This window comes from Thalassophryne amazonica, chromosome 6 (genome assembly GCF_902500255.1).
Source record: "Thalassophryne amazonica chromosome 6, fThaAma1.1, whole genome shotgun sequence".
NCBI lineage: Eukaryota > Metazoa > Chordata > Actinopteri > Batrachoidiformes > Batrachoididae > Thalassophryne > Thalassophryne amazonica.
Window position 1 is genome coordinate 77,315,656 of NC_047108.1, and position 23,386 is coordinate 77,339,041.

A 23,386-nucleotide genomic window follows, 5' to 3' on the forward strand; every position below is an offset into this window, starting at 1 on the left:
GTACCTCACTTGCTACCCCTACCTCCACCCCTCATTTCCCGAGGAAGAAACTGAGAAACATCTGGCTGAGTTTATGAGGGAGCGAGCAAATGAAGGAGATACAGTAGAGAGAAGGGAAAAAGAGAGAGAATTGGTAGACCATGAAAACTTGGACGAATTCTTTCTTGGGCAGTGCAAGAGTCTATTGTTGGGAGTCACCATAACTGGTGGTGAAACTATAATCTTGTGAAAATACCCATTTTTGAGCTCATATTAACCAATAATACTGTGGCTGTCAACATTCACATTATTAGCTTTCTGATAAAACACATGTTGCAGGTCTTGTGAAAACAAATTTTATTCAGACAACTGAAACAAGTTGACCACTGCAAAAGATTGTGGAAGAAGTTAAGCGCAAATACTATGACTCCAAACATTCAGTCATCAATCATAAGAGCAGACATGCACTGTACAAAAACTGTACACAAGGTTTGGGCAAAACACACAATGTTAAACTGTTGAAATGAAACACAACATTATTGTACATACTGTCACTTCAAGTCAACCTTCAGTATAGTGAAAAATACTGACAGTACTTTGGATTGAAAGTCACTTCAACATAAAGAGATCGGCCACTCAGATGCACAGGATTAACAAACAGACATAATAATATATTGGTCAATGGCATAGTAAGTCACATGCAAATAAAAAAAAAATAAGAGTGGCACTCAAAACTGTTTTGGATGTAGAAACCCAAAAAGAACATGATACTGGTTCTTTAAACAAATGCACAGCAGGCTAAAAGAACACAAGAAGATATGAATAAACAGACTGTTCATATAGTAAGCCAGCTGATTTGAGGTCAGCCTTGTTTCCTTTAAGGTTTAGATTTTAGGAAAAGTGTAAGCTGATCCTCCAACTTTTAGGTATCTTCAGACCAAATCTGCCTGTTCTTGTTGATCGTGCCGCAAGACCTAGGAGACAGTCAAACAAATGACTAACTGGAGCGGTTTACCGGGTAGCGTCACATCAGGGTGATTCATACGTAGTCACGTTTCAGTAATTTGTTTCAGCAGACAGGGACATTTCCTTTGGCACTGTACTCCGAGAAGGTCTGTGGATTTTGAGGTCCACGTTGCGATATTTACAGAAGTCCGATATTTAGCTGCAGGAGTAAACACATTCGTGCCATCATAAATGAGTCCAGGATTGACGTGGGTTTACATCTTGTTCCACTGGCTCATCTTAGCCTTATTAGTTGTCAACAGTGGTGGAGTGATTGTTGGTTGATGTGAAGCCAGAACTCTGCAGCGCTGTAAAATGAATCCAGCAACCAGTCTATTGAAAACAGGTCAGGAAATGATGACAGCAGAGCCCTCGCCAGTGCCTGGAAGCACCACTGACACCCAGCTGAGGGACATTTCTACACAATGGTCCTCACTGGGCTGTTATATTTTTAATAAAGAATAGGACATTGCTATAGCTCTCACAATGTATTGTGGAGAATTGCTGGATCAGTACTCAGTTTTACCAGCATGCATTGCAACTGTGAGTGTATTTGATATCAGTAGCCAGCGAGTTATGGTGGTGGGCTCAAACATCTTGCACCAGCAGCTGTGGAAAAGAACAGTGAGGAAATAAATTAGTGCAAGAGGTAAAGAACAACTTGAGCTCAGCATCTGATCTTGTTAGCAGGTTCCATCTTAAAACGCCATTGTTGGTAATGAACAAAGGCATATCAAATGTCTTTTCTTAGCTATAGTTTTGACCATTTAGTACCTATGAATGTCTGGCGAGCCTCCAGAGCTCCTTAAGGTTGCTCTAAATGCACTTGGCAGCAGCCCAAACATCAAGTACTCATTTATTTAAAAAAAAAAAAAAACAACTTTTGGAATGTGTCTGTTATTGTGGCTTCATAGCAGTCAGCAACGAATCGCTTGTTTCCTGAGGGTTAGGTTGTGGGGGGCGGAGAGAAAAAAAAAAAACCCCAGTGATGTGTGCCTCGTATACTAAGGCGCCTCATCGGCTGAGCTTCAACATGACAGCCAATCACTGAAGACATTACCGTCGCTCACCGAGAGGATAACACAAATTTTATATTTTGGGACAGGAAAAGTTGTGGGAACTGTTGTGATAGGAGTGACTGTACCTGACAAAAACCAACTTAAAGTGGAATTTTTAGATTGTTTTGGGTTCAACATTTTAATCTGGGACTAAAAAGATTTGACTCCATCCAGTATTTAGTTTGATCATTAAAACCAAGAATGTGTGCAGGGCAATCGGACAACATTGCAGTAAAATACTTCTCCTGGTCACCAAAAACACAAAACTATCATTAGACATGTCTGGAGGCATGGAGCATTTAGCTGCGGAGGTACACGTGCATATTTATCTGTGCAAATGTAAAGAACATTTTTAAAACCACTGATTAGGAATGCAGTGCCGGACCTGAGCACTGATCTCTAGCAGTCCATAAAAATCCAATGCTGATAAGAACTTCTTTTTTTAAATGAACGGCACCTCTATTTCTTAAACAATGAAGAAGAATGCCCAAACAGCAAATCAGGGCAGGTTTTGAAGCATCATAGTAACTTCTTGATCCATCTTTATCAATCTTAAACAAACTTGGATAACGTAGTAGTTACAACCACCATTGGCACCAGATTTGAAATCGGGATCCAGTTATTGCACTGTTCAAAAATTTCATCCGGATTCTCAAAATTGTTGATAGTACATGGTAATTTCCGGGTATTTGTAGTTTTAACGGCTTCAAGAATATTCAAATTTCTTTAAATGGAGCATTTGTAGTGATTATGGCTGGAAAATTGTTTGATTGTGTTCTGTCATGGGTAAAAATTTGAAGCCAAGGCAGCATTTGTTTTTGTTAAAAGTTGAACAGCTATCAGGCCGAGGGTGCAGCTCCTTTCTTTCATTTTCAGGCAAGTTGCCAGGTCTGCACTTTATAAGCCAGCCTGTTGGGAGGCAGGCAGCATGGTGGCTTAGTAGTAGCACTGTTGCCTCACAGCAAGAATGTCACGCCTGGGCCTTTCTGTGTGGAGTTTGCATGTTCTCCCAGTGTTTGCATGGGTTCTCTCCGGGTGCTCCGGCTTCCACCCACTCCCAAAAACATGCAGGTTAGGTGAATTGGTGATTCTAAATTGACCTTTCGTGTGCATGCATGTGTGTGAATGTGCTTGTCTGTCTACAACCCCTGGCCACAATTTTTTTTCCTGATTTCTTATAGTGTTTGTTAAAGCCAGAAAGTTGCCATTTGAAATGACTTTAGTTTTGTGTCATGTCTGTGATCTGCTTTTTTTCTACAAAATTAAACAAGCACATTCACACACATGCATGCACACCCAAGGTCAATTTAGAATCACCAATTCACCTAACTGACTGGCATCCTGTTCAGGGTGTACCCCACCTCATGCCCTAAGACTTCTGGGATAGACTCCGGGACCCCATGACCTTTGATGGAGTGAGTGAGTATAGAAAATGAATGGATGGATTTTAGAAGAAAAAACTGGATTATGTAAGTTTCATCTCGTTTTCGCTATTTCATCTCATTTTTGCTATTTGTTGGATCATGGGCAAGAGTAGTATAAAGGCGCGCTGTGAAACCTGTAATGGTTGCTAAACGATCAGTGAAAAAAACTGAGTACCTTCGCAAAAATGTAATAATAAAAAAACTAATATATTTCAAATAATTCTTTTCACCAGTTTTTTTCACAGATAGAGTTCTACACCAGCACGATAATGTCATCACACAACATCATGTTATTTAGCAACTTTTAGCAACACATTGATTTTGTAGCAATAACCAGTTAACTTCACTCAAGTCATCAGCTCATCTGTACTTTTAATATTATCTGAATATTTGGCCATGCATTTCAAAATAGTCCTCACTACTTCTTCATTGGTTAAAAAAATGAACATGTTGAAATAAAAAAATGCTCCTCAGTTTTTGACTTTTATAGACTTACTTGGGGCTTTTGCTAAACTGCTGCAAACGAATGCTGAGGTAAGGAGCAGCCTTCCTAATCAGAGGTTTTAAAACTGTTCCAAACATTTTCTCAGGTAAGTATGCACACGTACCTCTGCAGCTAAATGGTTCGTGCTTCACAACACATCTAATGACATTTCAGCGTGTCTTCTGATTGCTGTGTACACTTCTTCAGTTTTAACTATCAAATTAATGCTGGACTAATTAAAATCTTTTTAGTCCCCGACTAAAATGTTTAATCCAAAACAATCGAAAAATCAGCCAGGGGTTAAAAAATGAATAAAAATAGAATTCTCCTTTAACGCCAGCAACAGCAGTCAATGAGTTCTGCTTTTTAAAGACAACTTTAAAATTGTACAGAATGTGTCCAGTTCTGTGGGAGCAGTTACACACTGGTTGGTCGCCATGCAGAAGATGGTCATCCATTACAGCCAGGAGTAAATAAACAGGCTCAGCAATTAAAGTGCTATCATTTGTTATGCAACATGGGGCGTGTTTCTGCTTATGTGCACACAGGTCTGTGTGGCCATTCTCAAGTTTCTTCGTCATCATCTGCGCTTAAATAAATGGTTCTGGAGGCTGGAGAATTAACAAATGTGGCCCCCGGCAGAGTATAACGGAGAGCATGACCTGCCTGTGGATGTGTTTGAAGAGCGCTCCCCTTTCCTCTCTGTCAACACCTTGTGACCTCAACACAACAGACGCAGTCATGACACAACCTCAAGTGTCATGGCCATTTTGTAAATGAGGAAGTGTGTCGGTATGCGGTCATGAATGTGTGTATGCTTATAGAGTTTTGATTATTTTACATGTCAACATGCTGTGACGGAGTGTGAAAATGTAAGGATTTTTCTGGTCTTGAGCTTAAGTGCTTTATTTGCAGTCATGCTCATGCAAATTTTAGAAATGTGCCAAAGCAAAGCAGATTCCATCTTTAAAAAAAAAAGCCTTAACCATGCCCTGGATAAATGTGGTGTCCTTAAACTTGTCTGATTTCACTGGTCACACTTTTGTTTTTGCTCATGGCAGCAAAAAAAAAAAAAAAGCCAGCTACCCTGTTTTGACAGTGAATTTTTGGGTGAAATGCTGTTAATTTCACCATAATTTGTAGTGGACAATGGATTGGCTGGACACCCTGAAGGGTACCTCAGCAATTGTTGCCAAGAACAATCACACACTGTCTTGACTTTGCAGAAGTGACAGAAACAGGAAACTGAAAACAGAAAGAGAAATCTGTTCCAAAAACACATCAGATTACTCTGTGGTCTGTTTCCACACAACAGAGGATAGTACGCCCGTCTCCACGTCAAGTGCAGATGCATCAAAAGTGACTTGAGCTTGGAAATGTGCAGTGCGTCATGCAAAAATCCTGGCTGGCGTACGCACGTTTCCACAGCTATTGTGCCATCTCCGATATGTACAGGTGATGCAGGGAGCTGTTAATAGGGTGAAAACATGAAGTCATCAGAGTGATGTGCACATCAGAGACACACTGATGAACATTATAGGCCCACGTTTGCAATTAAGCATGCGCAAAGTGATGCACAAAATGGCACTAACAGTGGCGTTGTTAGAGCACCTTGCAAATAGTGCAGTCTGAAGTGAGCGTGTATTCAGGGAACACAAGAATTTATTTCCAAATGAGCATATTGGCTCATAAACTGATTTTGGTTACTGAGGCCACTGTGACTGGAAGCGCACACAGAACTGCGGTCGGCCCAGAGCGCAATACGATGTGGACCAAGGGGTTGTCTCTGCAGACACAGGTGCTGACCAGCTGGGCTTCCTGGCATCAGGGGCATTCCAGCATGAATTGACTGATCGGTCAGTCATGTGGCAGTCAACCTTGCGCTGAGCCGCAATCTTCCAAATGTCATCAGGTACATTCCAACATTAGAGCGCATTTTGCAGCGAGAGCCTGTTTTCTGAATGTAATCGGAGCTACTGACTGCACACATTTTGCTATAAAGGCGCCATAACATCATGAATTTGTTTCTGTTAACAGAAAACATTTTCATTCTATCAATGTTCAAATCATGTGTGGTGTGCAAATGCGCCACATTAAGCCCTTTTCACATTGGCGTATTCGTAGAGCTGCTCATTGCAGCGTTGTGTTTCATTTAAATACGCCCGAAATGCGCACATACTCAGCCTTTTTCAGTATTCGTTCATACTTGCAGCTGCGTGTGTTCACGTTTTAATGTGTGCACACAGTCGCGTGTACCATGCTGCCATTACGTCAGTTCAGTGATATTTTCTGCTTCTGTGGAAGTGCGCTCTGTTCTCTCCTGCAGGTGTGGTGCTGCTCAAAAACAGAGTCATTTCACATTATTATTATTATTAATTTTTTTTTCTTTTTTTGGTCTTGGTGGATCACTTTCTTTGTGTACAGATGCTGCTGAGTCTGGCTGTGGTAAAGGCTGCCCTGAACGAAATGCTTGTTAAACTTTTAAACCTCCGGTTGCTCCGATCTGGTCCACTGATTTGATCAGAGCTGATCAATCAGGTCATCTGATGATCACACCGACATGCAGCGAATGCGCGTTTATTTTAAAGAGTCACAGCTCTTTTCAGCTTTGATCAGACTGATCGATCAGGGTGTTTGATGAGCGCACCGACAAGCTGCGAGTGCGCTTTTATTTTAAAGTCACAGGTTCGATCAGACACGGAGAGATAGTGCAGCAGATAACTGAAACAATCTTTCAAATGGTGATACAAACACCAAATTTGGCACACATATTCTTTAAACATTACTCTTTTGAGAAAGCAGACTATCCACTTGATTGTTCAATAGGCGGCCAAGTAGGGGTCAATGAAGTATTACACAGGGGTCAAGATTTACAAATGCTCCAATCATATTGAAACATATACCACATTATTCCTCTGATCATACAGATACCAAAAAGGTATAGTTTGGACTATCTTTGACTGAATGTTATGAAGTTATGGGGTAAAAACAGCATAAATGGTACCAACGGTCAATCTCAGTTTGTACAGGGGGCCAAAGTTAAAGTTGCTCCAATTTTGGCACAAAGTGATGCAAATTAATGGTTGAGTGAATAGGGTTTTAAAAAGGAATAGTTTGCACCATGTGTCGTACTTAGTTATCATGTTACAGGGTAACATATGTCATGTGCCATAGAATCCAATGGACGTTGACATTGTTTGACCTTTACTTTGGACAGTAAACATTCAACACGGTCAAATCTATTTAATTTATTAATCCTATTACCTCAACCAATAATTTGCATCACTATTTACCAAAATTGGAGCAACTTTAGCTTTGTCACCGTTTTTGCCCCATAACTTCATAACATTCAGTCAAAGATAGTCCAAACTATACCTTTTTGGAATCTTTATGGTTGGATGAATAATGTGGTATAGTTTTCAATATGATTGGAGCATCTTTTAATTTTGATCCCTGTGTAATTCTTCATTGACCCTTACCTGGCTGCCTATTGAAAAATCGAGTGGATAGTCTGCTTTATCAAAAGAGTAATGTCTCAGGACTATTTGTGTTGAATTTGGTGCTTGTATCACCATTTGAAAGATTCCCCTGTAAATATTCTGTAATCTGCTGCACTAAGAGAGAGAGAGAGAGAGAGAGCGAGAGAGCGACCAACCTGCTGTTTCTGTTGTGTTTCTGGATTTCTGAGTTGAGGTTCGATTCCCTGTTCTGAACACACAGGTGCTGTGGGCTGTGTGATCATGTTCTCATGTTCTCCAGCTGACGCACTCAGTTTTTGGTTGTGTACAGGAACGCCGTGTTGCGCAGACTTATATGCAGTAATGCTGTGCTGCACAGACCTGCTTCAATTGAAAACGGCTGATGAGAGATTATGGAGTGTTACTGTCGCTTTAAGGAATGCCCACAGAGCCGGACGGCGCCCCGAGCCACCGTCGTCAGCCTGTTTCGAGCTGAAAACTTCCAAATTTAAGCCTCTGTTGACCCAGGACGTCATGAGAGAACAGAGAAGTTTCAGAAGAGCTCAGGATCAGCAGTTTATCCGGACATTCCACTGTTAAAGGAGATTTTGTAATGAAAGATGTGCGGACGGATTCGCACGTCGGCACCCAGCCGCTCATCGCGCGGCACCACAGCAAAACACCTCCGTTGGAAGCATTACAGGACAAGTTTGAACATGCCCAGCTGTTAAACAATTTCTTGGATACTCACTCGACTGAAAGCCATCGAAAACCGCCTGAATCTTACGAATGGTTATCAACACGGAGGTGTTTTGCTGTGGTGCCGCGCCATGAGCTGCTGGGTGCCGACGCGCGAATCCGTCCGCACGTCTTTCATTACAAAATCTCCTTTAACAGTGGAATGTCCGGATAAACTGCTGATCCCGAGCTCTTCTGAAACTTCTCTGTTCTCTCACGACGTCCTGGGTCAACAGAGGCTTACATTTGGAAGTTTTCAGCTTGAAACAGGCTGACGACGGCGGCTTGGGGTGCAGCGCGCCGTCCGGCTCTGTGGGCAGTCCTTAAAGCGACAGTAACACTCCATAATCTCTCATCAGCCGTTAAAATTTTCACCGAAAACCGTCTGAATTTCTCGAATGGTGTCCACTTGGATGTGCCTTATAGTTTCAGAAAAAATTTTGATCAAGCAAAGCGCCAGTCTCTCAGGAAGAAGTCAGACAAAGGAATTCCGACGAGGGGGGTGGACCACTCCTCACTCAAAGCCTGCCCACAGGCGATTGACGCAACCGACAGGCATAAAAAAACTCACGCATACGCACGAGGGTTCAAGCTTGGCTGATGTAATCGCACGTGATTCAAATCCATATAGTTTTTTAAAAAAATAAAAAGGTCGGTTTCTTTTCTAATAGACCTCGTATAGGCTTCTGTGGATGTGAACGCAGAGAATGTGCATAGCACAACTTTAGTTTCTTGCATCACTAATTGCAGAGCTCCATGGTGGAGTGGAACAAAGAACTATTAAAAAAAGAACCTATGAAATTTCAGCTCTAGTTTGCCAGAAGCAACATGAAAGACTCAAGTCTAGATTTGATTTTTTATTATTATTTTATATGATGCTGTGGCTGAAGATCAGACAAAAGTTCTATAATGTGAAGTTTTTCCAATCACGCCCACAGAAGCCAAGAAGTATTATACTGTTTGCATTTCTTAATGATTGATGTAAATGAAGTCCAAGACATATTCAGTGACTTGGAAATGTTCACGTATCCATCCCCTGATGTCTAAAGAAAAGCAACTGTGGAAGTGATTATTTGTGGAAAGACATCAAAGTGAGTCAATAACTGTCACACATACATTTTATGACTGTACCTTTGTTAAATTTAACAATGTGAAACTGATTTTTGTTGCTACTCTTAAATAATGCTGGACATTTTCTAAAATATTCTGATGACAAAACATTTGTCCTTTTACATTTAATTTTAAATATCTTTCAAATAATTTAACGCAAATTCAGGTTTGCCAATAATGACACACACACACACACACACACACACAAGTATATGTATATTACAAAACCTCTAGCACCATCCATTTTGTGAGGATGTGGGAACAGAATGTAACCATAGCGGTAGTACAGCACAAAAACAAACACTTGCCTTTAAACCTTCTTTTTGTAAGAAAGAGAAACAAAGAAAGAAAATGAAAAGAAAATACAGTTTAACTGATGAGGTAGCATCAGTTATCCAGGCAAATATCATTTATCCCATAAAGCCAAAAATAAAGATGACAATCTTCTTAGATAATGATACCAACACTGGAGTGAAATGATCTTTCTTTCTTTATTTTTTGTTTATTTGGATTTGTAGCAACAACAACAGTAATCACTTGCAGACCTCCATTACGGTTCCTTTAAAAAAAGACACTCATGCCTAGCCCTGTTTGGAATCCCACATGATTTAAACTCAAAGTCCTGCTCATCAGATCTGAATGACCAATTTGATCTTTTAGTGCAGATCAAAACTCAGTGAGGTAATACATCCCTCCTCTTTTAATTTCCGTATTAAGCCACCAGATGCTAAAATGTCGGAAATGACCATGTCCCCTAATGCTGACGAATCCTTCATCATGGGAGTAGACACACAGACATTTACGAGTACAATATGTTCTTTCGGGCTGTGGCAGGGGTAATTAGTACCACTGACAGCTGGTGTTTAAACTATTTCATTAGATGACAGTTTTGCATAATGTCAATGATAGGTATAAAAGATACTTTTGAGCAGTAATCCTTGGATACTGTTTGAATGACTGCATCAAAGGAACGGTCACTTAGGGACACTAAGGTGAGTCATACCATGTGCATTGAGAGGCAATGTCAACCACTGCATTTTGGCGATATTCTCTGGGCATGATCCAGTATACAGGTGTGTCAATGTTGAGGACATCAGCAACAGGAAAAGGCCAAGGGGACATCCCCACATTACCTAGGTGTAACAGCACGATAGCTACTTTTGGAAGGTGGGGGTGGACAGGTTGTCTGTCTGGATGGTTGCCATCCTTGACCCAAGACGTGGTGACTGCACCAACACATGGTCCCAGACCTGATCGGAAGTGATTCACATTATTCCAAAGGGCATTTGACCGTCTTCATCAAAATCTGATTCAATTCGATTGTTGTTTCAATGCTGAAATGTTGTAATTTGAAAAATGATATCCAATATAAAGTATCTATTTGATCATGTGACACAATGATTGTGTTCAACGCCATTGATAGTGGAGGTCTCACGACTTCTCTGTAAATGTGTGGGCTTTGTTATCATGACCATTATTCACGGTTTTAGAGTATCTCAGAATCCTTTGCACGCTGGGGAGGGAGGCTTGATAATAGCTCAGTTTAATGCTAACTTTAACACTGAAAATGCCATAGACATGCTAACGCATTAGCATTGGCCCTGTTTTTAAGTTATAAAATACATCTATCAACTGTTTCAGAAGACCATAACTGTTATGTGTCGACGCGGGTTGAGGAGCGGACCTGCGTCTGACTGAACCCAGCGCTAAATAACCAGAAAGCGGTTCCAAAAACAAAACAATTTTATTTTCCCCTCTTGTGCAATACTCAGTGTACAACATAAAATAGGGTTTGTCTGGTGGAGTGAAGGACGGCGCGCTCTCCAGCGCCCAAAGGGATCGAAGCCCAGCGCTTCTGGACTCACATTCACCGCCAAACACCCCCCAGGTGGACACGACAAACTGACTCTCTGTGAAGGATAGAAGAGGTGAGGTAAGTCAACAGCTACAACTAATATCCTTCAAAGGCACACACACTATCAGCAACACATTCAGGTCTGAATTTAAGCTTTATGTAAATGAGCAGCTTCTCACAACAGGTGGAGGATCATCAGTCCGCACGCCACTGCCGTGAGAAGCGAGCTGCACAATTCTCATCAATGTTCAAATATACTGCGTAACAAAATACCAAATTATTATTAACACTTATTCAGACAATCAATCACCTCTGATGTGTGCTGACAGCATGTGTCCCTCACGCGTCCGCCTTCACAGGCACGATGTGTCAAACCCAGGCGCGGTCCTCAGCGTCTCACAAACGAATGTCACAAGGTCGAGTTCCCGGCAATTCTGCTTGAATCACTCATGGCTTAAATGCAGAACGCCATCTCATTATCTGCTTCAGCTGAAAGTCTTTAAGTTTGCACGTGAGCATCATCCACAGGTGCTGCAAATCATGCTGATGAGGGTGAAGGACTCTTCTGCCAGCACCTTCTCCACAGACAAAAACCAGTTTGCATACCACCTGGAGAGCAAAGAAAAGAAAAGAACACCAAAATGTCCAGCCAAACCCCCCTACACACAACAATAACAGGTCGATTTAACATAAAAAAGGTAAATATTACTCACAGACATATCAATCAATCAATCAATCAACTTTTTTCCTTATATAGCGCCAAATCACAACAAACAGTTGCCCCAAGGCGCTCCATATTGCAAGGCAAGGCCATACAATAATTATGAAAAACCCCAACGGTCAAAACGACCCCCTATGAGCAAGCACTTGGCAACAGTGGGAAGGAAAAACTCCCTTTTAACAGGAAGAAACCTCCAGCAGAACCAGGCTCAGGGAGGGGCAGTCTTCTGCTGAGACTGGTTGGGGCTGAGGGAAAAAACCAGGAAAAGGACATGCCGTGAAGGGGGGCAGAGATCGATCACTAATGATTAAATGCAGAGTGATGCATACGGAGCAAAAAGAGAAAAAAACAGTGCATCATGGGAACCCCCCCACAATCTACGTCTAAAGCAGCATAACCAAGGGATGGTCCAGGGTCACCCGATCCAGCCCTAACTATAAGCCTTAGCGAAAAGGAAAGTTTTAAGCCTAATCTTAAAAGTAGAGAGGGTATCTGTCTCCCTGATCTGAATTGGGAGCTGGTTCCACAGGAGAGGAGCCTGAAAGCTGAAGGCTCTGCCTCCCATTCTACTCTTACAACCCTAGGAACTACAAGTAAGCCCGCAGTCTGAGAACGAAGCGCTCTAATGGGGTAATATGGTACTACGAGGTCCCTAAGATAAGATGGGACCTGATTATTCAAAACCTTATAAGTAAGAAGAAGAATTTTAAATTCTATTCTAGAATTAACAGGAAGCCAATGAAGAGAGGCCAACACGGGTGAGATATGCTCTCTCCTGCTAGTCCCCGTCAGTACTCTAGCTGCAGCATTCTGAACCAACTGAAGGCTTTTTAGGGAACTTTTAGGACAACCTGATAATAATGAATTACAATAGTCCAGCCTAGAGGAAATAAATGCATGAATTAGTTTTTCAGCATCACTCCACTCTGAGACAAGACCTTTCTGATTTTAGAGATATTGCGTAAATGCAAAAAGGCAGTCCTACATATTTGTTTAATATGCGCTTTGAATGACATATCCTGATCAAAAATGACTCCAAGATTTCTCACAGTATTACTAGAGATCAGGGAAATGCCATCCAGAGTAACGATCTGGTTAGACACCATGCTTCTAAGATTTGTGGGGCCAAGTATATGTGGCCCCACATATACATATGCTCTTTAGGGTTTTAGCGGGTAAAAATTAAGATAAAGTGAAATAAAACAAAGAACCAATGAAGCAGCAGATCAAAGATCAAAGCACTTCTTCATTGGATCAAGGTTCAAAGCAAAGCCGCGCTGCAGAAATGACTGAATATACAGACCCGCTGCAGGATCTGTAATTAATGTAGAGAAATGATCCTTTTCCTGACAAACACCCCCAAAAACAACGGCCACTCTGAAACACTGATAAGGGAATCATTAAGCAAAAAGGCTATTGATGTTGATGGATCGAGTCATTTCTTAAGGATACTGAAAAGAACTGGTTCCCGACACAGAACCTTAACAACAACACACTTTTTTTTTTAATAATAAAACTCACATTAAAGATTCACAATTATCTTAGTTAAACACCTAAACACATATTTTGGTTGAACTTACCTCCATAACAATGCAATGTTGCAAACAAGTTGCCGCAAACTCTTGTTTACGAGGTCTGTTAGAAAAGTATCCGACCTTTTTATTTTTTTCAAAAACTATATGGATTTGAATCATGTGCGCTTGCATCAGACAAGCTTGAACCTTCGTGCGCATGCGTGAGTTTTTTTATGCCTGTCGGTTGCGTCATTCGCCTGTGGGTAGGCTTTGAGTGAGCACTGGTCCACCCCCCTCGTCAGATTTTTATTGTTTAGGAATGGCGGAGCGACTGCCGCTTTGTTCCATGAAAATTTTTTCAGAAACTCTGCCAGACAGCCAGATGGAAACCATTTGGAAGATTCAGATGGCTTTCGGTGAAGATTCTATCGGTATCACACGGATTAAGGACCATTAAAACTGGATTAAAAACAGCCCACGGCGGGGGAGGGCGCACCCGAGCGGCCATTGACAGGCTGAAACGAGCAGATCACTAACAAATTTAAGGCTCTGTTGATGCAGGACGTCGTGTAACTAGCAGAGAAGTTTCAGAAGAGGTTGGGATCAGCACTTTATCGGCACATTCCACTGTTAAAGGAGATTTTGTAATGAAAGACGTGCGGACGGATTCGCGCGTCGGGACGCAGCCGCTCATGGCGCGGGACAAACAACACATCCGTGTTATAAGTCTCACAGCACAAGTTGGAACATGCCCAGCTGTTAAACAATTTCTCGGATACTCACTTGACTGAAAGTGACAGAGTTTCTGAAAAAAATTTCATGGAACAAAGCGGCAGTCGCTCCGCCTGTTGGGGAAAGTGTAGTGACACGGACCCACAACAGGGGGCGCAAATGAAAGGTCAATAGATGAGCCAAAAGGTAACAATTTAATGTTGTGAATGTGCACAATGATTATACAGACAATCACAGAATCTGATAGCAGTCAATACACAAAGGTGACGTGTGGGCAGGCTCGAGAATAGAAGACGTCTGTCCTGAGAAGAGCCGGAACCACACGATTTCCACCGCCACAGAACCCGGTGAATACTGGAGCCGCCAAGTCCCGAATTCCCAGGTGATCACCGTCCCCGACTGTCGGATCTGGTACTGCTGGCGAGGAGCACAAACAGTGAGATGTGGGTGTGTGCACACCCAGTAACAAAACAGTCAGAAGGTGGAAAGTCACCTCCACCTCTAATCACACACTCGTGCAGCTCCTGTTAAACCACTTATCTGGATTGGGTGTGAAGCGTAGCCGTCGCTGTTCACACCAAACGCCAATCCAGCTGATAAGGCACACCACAGGAAAACGGCTGCAAAAGAGTTCAGACTATTATTTAAGTTTAAGTCAGCAGAGAAATTACCTTCACAGGTAGATGATATCTCGGCAGCGAGGTGGAGATGATGTCCGGCTTTTATGGAGTGGATTGATGAAGTGGAGATGGGTGACAGCTGTCATGAGTTGATGAGTGACAGCTGTCAACCCCGGCTGTGTCCATGGCGGCAGCGCCCTCTCGTGCCTGAAGCCCGCACTTCAGGCAGGGCGCCCTCTGGTGGTGGGCCAGCAGTACCTCCTCTTCTGGCGCCCCACACAACGCCATTCCTAAACAATAAAAATCCGACGAGGGGGGTGGATCAGTGCTCACTCAAAGCCTGCCCACAGGCGAATGACGCAACCGACAGGCGTGAAAAACTTATGCATGCGCACAAAGGTTCAAGCTTGTCTGATGCAAGCGCACATGATTCAAATCCATATCGTTTTTGAAAAAAATAAAAAGGTCGGATAGTTTTCTCACAGACCTCGTACACTGACAATGAAATCTCGACCTCCCCGGCAAGAACGTGATTATGTGCGAGATTTGACACCGTAATGGCATCTATAACAAGCTCCAATTGCTGTGCAGACATAACTCACAAGCTATTGTGAATATTTTCTCAAAGACTGACCACTCACCCCCCACCAAAAAAGTAAATGTAGATAAATTAGCAAGCTAACCTATTGTTTATCATGATGCTAGCCATGAGTAATGTAACCACCAATGATGAACTTCACATTTCCATTCTACAACATTTTCAAGATGATGTTTTATTGATGTATTGTGTCAGTAAGCAATGGAACACCTACAACATAGCTTACATTGTCTTAAAGGGGAAATTCAACATTTTTCAATCTAGACTATGTTTGGTCTAAACGGTGTTACATTTATGCCATGATGATTTCACTGAAAACACTGACAAAAGGCTAATTGGCTAATTGTTGTTGGATGGGGCAACCTCAATCAATACTGCACTGAGAAGATGAATCCTCTAATATCTAACAATAGAGCCTTCATTGAATTTTGTGCAGACAATGAAGAGTTTGGGGATGCATAACCACTTCAGGAACTGCATGAATTTTCAAGCACAGTTGACAAGAGGTATATGAAGTTATGCTTGTAGTATGTCTTTTCCGTTATTTAATATAAGGAAAAACTATACAACATTTTCAGGCTTGTTTTAAGTTGATACAACAAGCCTAAAAATGTTGCATAGTTTTTTATAAGACGATCACACTGCCTGCCAGTGTACATTTCAACCACAGACTTGGGTGTATTAAAATTGGTTTTAAAAAGTATTGGGCAATTTTAACTTTATTGGTTTTTCATGATGTCTCATATGGTGCATCAGGTAGGTGAACTCTTCTTGATACCTCAGATTCATTTTTTGCTGTGATCAACACAAAAACTGGAGTGAGTTGCTTGCCATTGCCAAGCCTGTACCGAGAAGCTCTGAACCAAGCAGAATAGGACCTCAGACTAGGACACTTGGCTGCAGCTTGCTCAGAGTTCCCACATGGGCCCAGCCCACATTTGGCTCAGGACCACCTGGTACATACTAGTTATTTACTTAAAAATATAGACTTGCCCCATCCTTTTGTATTATCTGGCTGACACTCCAAGTACAGATTTATCAGTGTTCAATTTAATCTCTGGGGAAGTTTTTTCTTTGACTCAAATCAAGTCAAGTCTGGAAGCATGAACTGATGCCATGTGTTGCCACATCCACCACACTATGGAACCACGTCTTGAAAATATATGCCAGAGCCAGGAGGAACATACATGCCCCCTTGACTTTCTCCAGCCATTGTAGTCATCAATACTGAGGTATCATGTCTAGAGAAGTGTGCCACCTGGCAAAAGTGCCAGCACTGATGTTACCTTACAATGCAAGTGATATTCCTCATCTAAGTCTTCCTCAACAACTGTTAATTTGCCAAAAAGTCATTCTAGCGGTACTCAAGGATCTTCTGCAGAGAGTACTTCCAAAGACATCTAGCTGTTGGTTATGGCCCGGTCACACGGCATACGACGATTTCTGAACGAAGGGAAAAAAGTAAAAAAGTCACAAATCATCAAGAAAAGGTGGACAAATGAGCTTTGACTTTTCCCATCACCGAATAGCCTGCGAATCAAGAGCGCAATAGAAACTAAAGAGGAACAAAATGAAACTAAAGCTAATGATCTCCAGGCTTTAAACAAAACGCGCCTGGAGCCACTGCTTGAGCAGTGTGTGTCTGCAACCTGCTCTGCATTCCAGGACTCCGCGCTGGGACGGACCACTGTAGCACCTGAGTCCTGGAGAAACCACAAACAGAAGCGCACGATCTGACCCACTGTGGAGATCTGTGGTGGATCCACCTGCTTTGGTTGCTCCTCCAGAACAACAGAGGGATCAACTCCTTCATCATCAGAATCCTCACTGTCTGGTTCAGACTGAAGACGAGCTGTGTGCTCCGTCTTGCTCCAATTAAAAAAAAAAAACTGAAGCGCTTGCTCAACATTCATAAGGCGCCTCATTTTTACAAAACAAAACAGGCTGCTATATCACTGTATTACCTTAGTAAGCCATATATATTAATTTATAACAGAAAACTGTCAAAAGGCGGAACAAAATAAGTGTAAAGATGATTGAATATATCATAAGAGCAGTAAACTGATCAGTCTGTGTGAATGCCGCGCATTGACTCCCCATGTGCGGTTATTTCATCCAGCTGCAGCTGATCCGCAATGTGAATTCTGCCTTCCAGAACATCGCTTATATAATCATCTGAATCATCTACCTGATGTCACATGTACAGAAGGCCTGGACTGTGATCCTACACTCATATTGTTATATTTAATGAAAAATAATAAGCGCACACAGTAGGGGATTGCATTCATGTACCGTCGGAAAATACACAACTTTTTTGTTGTTTCAAATTCAGCAGTTGCTTGTGGCAGGAGTGTGGTTTTCATTTTATTTTTGGCAAAATAATTAATTGTATCCATGCAAAAGATTAATTCTGGCATATATAAGGTGCCTAAACACAGTGACGCTGGCACCCCACCCACATTAAAAAAACAAGCAAACAGGCTGAGTTTGCCCTGTAATTCCTGATGGTATATGAACGCAGTAGCAGCAGCAGCGCTCACAAATGGGCTTCTGCACTGTATGTAAATATTCAGCTGGCTGAATGAAGTCAAACGTTACTAAAACTAAGCAAATGATAAGAAACTGTCAAGAACATCAGCAAAACGAAATACTGAGGTTTTTGGTGGCATTCGTTCAAATTTTTCGACAGTTGAAAAATCATGACGAAGTGTCAGCTGCAGGAACGAAGCTGTGCAAAGGTTAATTGGTGCCAACGAAAGTCCAGATTTCTTTTATCGTTTGGGCTTCATTACCCTTCATTACATGCCGTGTGACTAGGCCTTAGGCATCCAAATCCCACAACCATACAGGGAGACAAGAAGCAGCAGGACACTAAAGACTTGAACCATCATTCTCCCGCAAAAATATTGGCATCACCAAACACGTCCGTCTTGAAGCCTCATAACTCGATAAGTTCTTCCTAGGCATGTCTTCATATGAAAAAGTTAGGACCCAGAGACATGAATGTCATTGCCAAGATAAATGAATGTATACCTTCTGATGGTCATGTCCAGTACGTCATAGAAACCCTTATTCTTCACCCATGACAATCACAAATGCAGACACTCTGATTCTTCTAACCCCACTTGCAACCCTTACCCGACTCAGCTTCTGAAGTGCCGCAATTAGAGAACCTATTAAGTCTACAAAGGTCACAGCATCGTCCATGAAGTCAAGGTTAGCAACCCTACCCAACAGTCAGTCCATGTAAGCATTTAGCAGTAGAGGAGCCTGAACACATCACTGATGAATGGGAAAAATAGATTTTGCCCCCTGTTCCACATATCACTCACAGTCCCTATGTATAGGCTGGCTATGGTGCAAAACTGGGAAAAGTGAACTTGTATACAACCTCAAGGCCTAAATAAAAAAATTAAAAAATGAATTTTACATGAAAATCATTTTCATCATTCTGCCACAATCTCACTCTTCCTGCACCATCAGCCCATCCCATTTTCCACTCCCTGAACACAATGATTGACTTCCCAAATATTCCAAATACCCTCAGCAAAATTAAGGACCAACCTGAGGTGAAAAGAATAATACTCTATGATACCATGATATCAGTAAACATTCATCTTAACACTGATCAGTATTACATGTGGACATAATTGGACAAAGTCATTAGGCATATGTGCTACACAAACCAAATGGAATGAAATAAAACTGAAGTATTGGCTATGGACCCCAATGCAGATAACCACAAAACAAACAAAAACAGATTTATTGTACCAAAAGTGTAACTGAAACAAAAGCTGGCTGATTTAGCAACTGGCAAAAACAGGCTTGGTAGTAAATACACAACAGGTCAGGCGCACAAGTGCAATTGGCAACAGTCTTTCTGAGAGAATTAGCACAGGGTTATCCCAAAAACAGGCACAGTGCACTAACATGAAGTTTTCGTTCCAAGCAGTAAGTCCAAAAACAGTTGGCAAAAATCAACAATGCTGAAAGGCAGCAGGATGCATTTCACAAACTGGGCCTAAAAAGTGTAACAGGGTGAAAAGGGTAATTTTTTCAAAAGTCATTTTGTAAAGTATTCAAATGCAACCTTCTTGATTTAATTATTCCATTTAGTTTTGGAGAAAAAGCCAATTTATATGACATAAATAAATGGAAAATGTACTGGAATTCAAAACGTATATATATGTGTTGCAGCTTCTCTCCCCCTGCCATCCCCTCATTACCCCATCCCCGTAGAGACGGTGCCTGCTCCCAGACTACCAATAACCAGCAAAAATCTATTTAAGCATAAAAATTAAAAAAAGAAAAAATAATATAGCACCTTCAACTGCACCACAGACTAAAACAGTTAAATGTGGTCTATTAAACATTAGGTCTCTCTCTTCTAAGTCCCTGTTGGTAAATGATATAATAATTGATCAACATATTGATTTATTCTGCCTAACAGAAACCTGGTTACAGCAGGATGAATATGTTAGTTTAAATGAGTCAACACCCCCGAGTCACACTAACTGTCAGAATGCTCGTAGCACGGGCCGGGGCGGAGGATTAGCAGCAATCTTCCATTCCAGCTTATTAATTAATCAAAAACCCAGACAGAGCTTTAATTCATTTGAAAGCTTGTCTCTTAGTCTTGTCCATCCAAATTGGAAGTCCCAAAAACCAGTTTTATTTGTTATTATCTATCGTCCACCTGGTCGTTACTGTGAGTTTCTCTGTGAATTTTCAGACCTTTTGTCTGACTTAGTGCTTAGCTCAGATAAGATAATTATAGTGGGCGATTTTAACATCCACACAGATGCTGAGAATGACAGCCTCAACACTGCATTTAATCTATTATTAGACTCTATTGGCTTTGCTCAAAAAGTAAATGAGTCCACCCACCACTTTAATCATATCTTAGATCTTGTTCTGACTTATGGTATGGAAATAGAAGACTTAACAGTATTCCCTGAAAACTCCCTTCTGTCTGATCATTTCTTAATAACATTTACATTTACTCTGATGGACTACCCAGCAGTAGGGAATAAGTTTCATTACACTAGAAGTCTTTCAGAAAGCGCTGTAACTAGGTTTAAGGATATGACTCCTTCTTTATGTTCTCTAATGCCATATAACAACACAGTGCAGAGTAGCTACCTAAACTCTGTAAGGGAGATAGAGTATCTCGTCAATAGTTTTACATCCTCATTGAAGACAACTTTGGATGCTGTAGCTCCTCTGAAAAAGAGAGCTTTAAATCAGAAGTGTCTGACTCCGTGGTATAACTCTCAAACTCGTAGCTTAAAGCAGATAACCCGTAAGTCGGAGAGGAAATGGCGTCTCACTAATTTAGAAGATCTTCACTTAGCCTGGAAGAAGAGTCTGTTGCTCTATGGAAGGGCCCTCCGTAAAGCTAGGACATCTTTCTACTCATCACTAATTGAAGAAAATAAGAACAACCCCAGGTTTCTTTTCAGCGCTGTAGCCAGGCTGACAAAGAGTCAGAGCTCTATTGAGCTGAGTATTCCATTAACTTTAACTAGTAATGACTTCATGACTTTCTTTGCTAACAAAATTTTAACTATTAGAGAAAAAAATTACTCATAACCATCCCAAAGACGTATCGTTATCTTTGGCTGCTTTCAGTGATGCCGGTATTTGGTTAGACTCTTTCTCTCCGATTGTTCTGTCTGAGTTATTTTCATTAGTTACTTCATCCAAACCATCAACATGTTTATTAGACCCCATTCCTACCAGGCTGCTCAAGGAAGCCCTACCATTATTTAATGCTTCGATCTTAAATATGATCAATCTATCTTTGTTAGTTGGCTATGTACCACAGGCTTTTAAGGTGGCAGTAATTAAACCATTACTTAAAAAGCCATCACTTGACCCAGCTATCTTAGCTAATTATAGGCCAATCTCCAACCTTCCTTTTCTCTCAAAAATTCTTGAAAGGGTAGTTGTAAAACAGCTAACTGATCATCTGCAGAGGAATGGTCTATTTGAAGAGTTTCAGTCAGGTTTTAGAATTCATCATAGTACAGAAACAGCATTAGTGAAGGTTACAAATGATCTTCTTATGGCCTCGGACAGTGGACTCATCTCTGTGCTTGTTCTGTTAGACCTCAGTGCTGCTTTTGATACTGTTGACCATAAAATTTTATTACAGAGATTAGAGCATGCCATAGGTATTAAAGGCACTGCGCTGCGGTGGTTTGAATCATATTTGTCTAATAGATTACAATTTGTTCATGTAAATGGGGAATCTTCTTCACAGACTAAAGTTAATTATGGAGTTCCACAAGGTTCTGTGCTAGGACCAATTTTATTCACTTTATATATGCTTCCCTTAGGCAGTATTATTAGACGGTATTGCTTAAATTTTCATTGTTACGCAGATGATACCCAGCTTTATCTATCCATGAAGCCAGAGGACACACACCAATTAGCTAAACTGCAGGATTGTCTTACAGACATAAAGACATGGATGACCTCTAATTTCCTGCTTTTAAACTCAGATAAAACTGAAGTTATTGTACTTGGCCCCACAAATCTTAGAAACATGGTGTCTAACCAGATCCTTACTCTGGATGGCATTACCCTGACCTCTAGTAATACTGTGAGAAATCTTGGAGTCATTTTTGATCAGGATATGTCATTCAATGCGCATATTAAACAAATATGTAGGACTGCTTTTTTGCATTTACGCAATATCTCTAAAATCAGAAAGGTCTTGTCTCAGAGTGATGTTGAAAAACTAATTCATGCATTTATTTCCTCTAGGCTGGACTATTGTAATTCATTATTATCAGGTTGTCCTAAAAGTTCCCTAAAAAGCCTTCAGTTAATTCAAAATGCTGCAGCTAGAGTACTGACGGGGACTAGAAGGAGAGAGCATATCTCACCCATATTGGCCTCTCTTCATTGGCTTCCTGTTAATTCTAGAATAGAATTTAAAATTCTTCTTCTTACTTATAAGGTTTTGAATAATCAGGTCCCATCTTATCTTAGGGACCTCGTAGTACCATATCACCCCAATAGAGCGCTTCGCTCTCAGACTGCAGGCTTACTTGTAGTTCCTAGGGTTTGTAAGAGTAGAATGGGAGGCAGAGCCTTCAGCTTTCAGGCTCCTCTCCTGTGGAACCAGCTCCCAATTCAGATCAGGGAGACAGACACCCTCTCTACTTTTAAGATTAGGCTTAAAACTTTCCTTTTTGCTAAAGCTTATAGTTAGGGCTGGATCAGGTGACCCTGAACCATCCCTTAGTTATGCTGCTATAGACGTAGACTGCTGGGGGGTTCCCATGATGCACTGTTTCTTTCTCTTTTTGCTCTGTATGCACCACTCTGCATTTAATCATTAGTGATCGATCTCTGCTCCCCTCCACAGCATGTCTTTTTCCTGGTTCTCTCCCTCAGCCCCAACCAGTCCCAGCAGAAGACTGCCCCTCCCTGAGCCTGGTTCTGCTGGAGGTTTCTTCCTGTTAAAAGGGAGTTTTTCCTTCCCACTGTAGCCAAGTGCTTGCTCACAGGGGGTCGTTTTGACCGTTGGGGTTTTACATAATTATTGTATGGCCTTGCCTTACAATATAAAGCGCCTTGGGGCAACTGTTTGTTGTGATTTGGCGCTATATAAAAAAATTGATTGATTGATTGATGTGTGTGTGTGTGTGTGTGTGTGTGTGTGTGTGTGTGTGTGTGTGTGTGTGTGTGTGTGTGTGTGTGTGTGTGTGTGTGTGTGTGTGTGTGTGTGTGTGTGTGCTAACTGAGTTACCCGTTCTACATAAGGGTAATAGAGAATTTTAGCCATGTCATTGTATATTTCATGTCACTTTAGTTAAGGTATATTAAGTTGCATTGCACTGTGTGTATGCTGTCATCATTAATTTTCAAAGAGCAATGTGTGACATTCATGAGACTCAAATGAATGATGATAAAAGGTGATAGCATGTCATATGATCTGGCATGCCGTACACAACAGGTACATTTTAACTGACAAAAAATGTACCCCTTAACTCATATATGGCATGCTGTGTGATGTTTACCTGACCCGAGTACCACGTGAACTGCGAAAATAAGGGCTCCATTGAGCGGGCCGTGAG

At 41.4% G+C, this 23,386-nt stretch overlaps 1 long non-coding RNA gene across 1 annotated transcript in view; it reads right to left on the bottom strand.

Moving 5' to 3' along the window:
- Positions 1-319: 319 nt before the first annotated feature.
- Positions 320-23,386, bottom strand: part of LOC117512468 — a 28,055-nt gene continuing 4,988 nt past the window's right edge. The window contains exon 2 of the long non-coding RNA XR_004561299.1: positions 320-1,402. This is a non-coding gene — a long non-coding RNA (uncharacterized LOC117512468). The remainder of the gene's footprint in view (positions 1,403-23,386) is intronic.